We start from the raw sequence: 4,356 nt of genomic DNA on the forward strand, positions 1-4,356 counted from the left end.
ATTTTTTAAGACGTTCAACTTGTTCAACTTTCTAAACCTAAAGTACAACAAAACACCAATAAAAATAATATTAAATATTTGACTTGATAACAACTCGATTAGATTGTACAAAATATAAGACATAAAGTATAATCATCTACCGCATATTTTTTAAACCTTTTTTTATCCAATATTATCTTTTTCCCATATATTGGCGCTATAATCTCTCGAGACTTGAGTACCTTTTATCTTGGACAAGTTTTTGACCCAACTACATTTAATACCTGATCAGATCGAGTCCAGATTGTTAATCCTAAGTCTCTCTCCACACACTCTTTCACCACTGCACTCTCCACACACTCTTTCACCGCCCTGCTCCATCTCTTTGCCACTCTCTTAGAAAAACCCTAAACGCCACCATCTACCAGCATTAACGGACTTCTATGTTACCGCTTCTATGTCGCCGCTAATTAACCACAACATCAACCTCGCCAAATTTTTTCTGAAAGATCGGGAGTCATTCAAATCGCCATAGCCCTTTTCCTCCATTAAATCCACCACCGCACCATCGTTCTTTTTAACCACCATTGTATTAAGCAACGAAACGACCGCTATAATTAACAATGAAGAAGAGTAACACCATCATCGTCTTTCACACCACCGGTCATCGCCCCTTTTTTCTTCCCGACCACCGATGCCCTTGTAGGAGGTCTGAAAACAACGGTTCTGTTGTGGTGCTATACTATTATTGACCACAACTTAATACCACCATTTCTAATTCTCTGGTATGTCTATTTTACTATTTAAAAAACATTTTTGTTTGTTCAATTTTGGTTTTTACATCAACCATGATTCCTTCAGAAGATCTTCCTATAGTTGCTCTGTAATTAAAGTATGATGTTTTAATTTAGTTGTAAAATCTATGGCCTTTTTTCTTCATCAATTATAACCTGTATCTTTTATGGTTTCAGGTCCAACAATGAAAGTGAGTTGAGAGATTGAATCATTGTGGAGGGCTTGGATGTTGCTGGTATTTGATTGGGGAATGTATTGAACATATAAAAAACTATCTTTTCCCATCCGGCATCAAGCAAAGCTAAATGAACGGACCAAGAGATGAGGTGGGTGAATCCAATATAAATGCAATTCACCAATCAGGTACTCATTCTAATTCACTTTGTCCATATAATCAAGCCACCTACACGATCATGTATCATTGGATAATGGACTGTATTAGATTCTATATCATGTTTGTAGACCAAATTACCAAAACACATTTGTTGCTTATCATCTCGTGCTTTTCTTTTATCTTTGCAGTGTCGTTGGATAATGGGTCATGTGGTTGTTACTGTTCTGCACTTTTTTGAACCTAAGCAAAAGTTTCTCATCTGAATAACTCTAGCATGGTACATCACCCAACACCTGATCTAATTAATGGCATTATATAGAAGATATTTTGGTGGCTTGTAAGAATTTGGGGGTTTAAGAGGTTCGGTCCTTTTCTTTAAACTTTGAAAATTTTGACTTTTTCTTTTCATTTTTACAGGTTTGCAACAGACTTTGCGAGAATTGGGGATCTTTCTCACTTAGAAATTTGGTAATGACTTTTGGGTGTATATAAAGCATCAAGTTCAGAAAAGATTTGGTGAGGACATGAAGATGAGTAACCATCTTGTAGAATTCACAATCCACTTATATAACCTTGAGACCTTAAGAAAGGATTTGGTGAGGACATGATGAAGCGGGAAAGGTGTGCCGGAGCCATTCCCGCTCGGAGGAACACCGCACCGGCGGTGCGGGATAGGAGGTGCGAGGAGGTGGGGGGAGGGGTTGCCTCACACTCTCTCTCTCTCTTCTTCTGATTGGCTGTAATTTTTTTTTTGAGTTTGCAGGTTATAACGGGGAAGAAGAAGAACATATGAGAAGTTTCTGGAAATGGCATATTTGGCCCTAAGGGCATCTCCAACCCACCTCCAAACTCCATTTCTTCTCCCATTTCTCTCCCCATTCTTCTCCAACCCTACCCCATTTTCATCTCCATTTTTGGAGATATGAATAGTATTCCCCCATATATGGGGGAATACTATTCATATCTCCAAAAATGGAGGTGAAGTTTGGTTGTCAATTTCAGTCCCTCTTATTTTTATTTTATACATTTCTAGTTTATTTTATCTAATAATAATAATTTAAATACAATATTTAATATTTATAATATAATGTTATATACTAATTTATATTAATTAATCATAAATATAGAGTTTAATTAGTAGAGGGGTGTATTTGACAATATATATAAGTTATAAAAATAGAATATTCCAAGAATATATTTTTTCGGGTAAAAAATGAAGTAGGGTTAGAGATGAAACACTGTTTACTCTAGTTTTTACTCCATTTATGGGGGAAAAAATGGAGATGGGTTGGAGATGGTCTAAGGGAGGAAGGAGTCAATCTTTTCCCACCCACTGAACCCACTGCCACATCAGCTTTTCTTTCTTCTCTCTTTTCCATCTTTCCGAACCCACAACATATGGAAACCCTATCTTTCCCAACCCACTTGTCACATCATTATTTTTTATTTAATTAAATTAAAAAATAATACATAAAATAAAACATAATATTTTTTTCTAAAAATAATTTTTTGCTAATTTGAAACCAAAAAAAGAAAATTCTAAAATAACATGAATTGTAATGACTAGCTGCTTTTGATGCATAAAGTTACCTAGGAAAAAAGTAATGAACGAAAAAGAAATAAGAGAAAAAGAATGAAAGAAAAAAGGTTACGGATCCTCTTGTGTTTTTTATTTCTTTGAAAATTAAATGAAAGACACGTGCATAGCAAATGTGAAATGCTAAATAGAGACAAGCAAAGTAAACAAAATTTTAGCGGGTTCTATAAGCCGCTGATATCAATTATTTCATAGCCCGCTCCAATTGCATTCACGGTATCATGACCAGGAGGTACTGCCGGTACCACCTCAAAAAACTACATCAATTCCCTTCTCTCTAATGTTTTGGTCTTATAGCATAATACACTATGAATTCTCTTCACAAAAATAGTTTTTGAAAATTACAAATTAGACACTATACTTTTATATTCCAATTATAATAAAAATCAATTAATTTTATTTGAAAAAATATCAAAAGAAAGTGAGGGGAGTTTTCACCACACTCCTTGGCTTTTGGTGAGGGAAAGGGTGTTGTGGCCTACAAAAAGTGAGGGGAGTTTCTCACCCACACCCTCCAGTCTTATACCCAGTAAAACAGGAGACCTTGAGAGCTCAACAAAAGCACAACACAACACAGGGGGAGAAGCAATTAAGTAGTGAACAACAACATGAGGGCAAAATGGTCAAACCAACTTTAGCAACCAAGAAACGCGTAGCAGCCAGACAAGATTTTGTCCCAAATCCACCCAACTTTAGTTTAACCAAAGTAGAACAACAGTGGCATATGCATCCAAGCAGAATAACATTAGCCCGAGGCCAAAATGGTGAAACTAGTATATGTGACTGGAGTTGAATTTAAAAGAAAAAAGTCAAATTCATTATGTTATATGTTCTTATAATCAATAGGTTTCAAGATCTTGATTAGAGGGTATTTAAGGTATTTTGCAATTAATGAAAAGATGTTACTTGATCATTATGTTTTGTGTCAAATCAATCGTTGTAATATTAATTATAATATGTATTTATTGAAAAGCTTCCACACTATCCACATTAGGAATGTTAATTAACTGTATATGTAGTAGATATTTTGATTCAAAAAAGGTTACTTAACACGATATGTTATTTCCGGTTGATGCTTTATAGTCAACAATGTTTCTCTATTTGACAATCGAGTTCTATTTAACCGATCACTACTAGCATAAAGATTAAAAAGAATGGTGGTTCTAGAATCCGAAACGAATTAATCATACACACTCCCTACCCCAATCCTTCAAACAAACCCTAACCGTGAAAACATAAATATTGGTCGAAAGAAAGCTATCTACGTAAATGAAATTATTTGTAGATGTCACGATACACTAATATTTTTATTTGTAAATCTAAAACAATAACATACTTTTCTTTTTAATCAAAACAATATATTTTCACTTTTTTTTATTGAAAACAGTAAAATACTTAATTTTAATCCAAAACAATAGCTTATTTTTATTTAACCCAAAATAACATATCTTTTTTAACACAAAACAACAAGATATTTTTATAATTAACAAAAAAACAACATACAATATACTTTTAAAGCAAAAAAGTAATATACATTTACTTTTAGCTAAAAACGACAACCTAGTTTTAACTCTAAACAACAACGTACATTATAGATATATAATCTAATCCAAAATGATATATACAAATGCATTACGTGCTCAATAGAAAC

General features: G+C 33.7%; 1 long non-coding RNA gene across 2 annotated transcripts; it reads left to right on the forward strand.

The window, feature by feature from the left end:
• The first annotated feature begins 247 nt into the window (after positions 1-247).
• LOC145099321 (uncharacterized) lies at positions 248-3,618 on the forward strand. 2 transcript variants are annotated; one of them, XR_013704609.1, is made up of 4 exons: positions 248-764; positions 951-1,137; positions 1,297-1,445; positions 1,526-3,618. It is a non-coding gene; the product is annotated as an uncharacterized LOC145099321 (long non-coding RNA). The 2 variants fall into 2 exon arrangements; XR_013704608.1 differs by having other exon boundaries at positions 1,297-1,385.
• Positions 3,619-4,356: the final 738 nt, after the last annotated feature.

The sequence above is a fragment of the Lactuca serriola genome, chromosome 1 (assembly GCF_051521515.1).
Source record: "Lactuca serriola cultivar US96UC23 chromosome 1, Lser_US96UC23_V15, whole genome shotgun sequence".
In the NCBI taxonomy this organism is placed as follows: domain Eukaryota; kingdom Viridiplantae; phylum Streptophyta; class Magnoliopsida; order Asterales; family Asteraceae; genus Lactuca; species Lactuca serriola.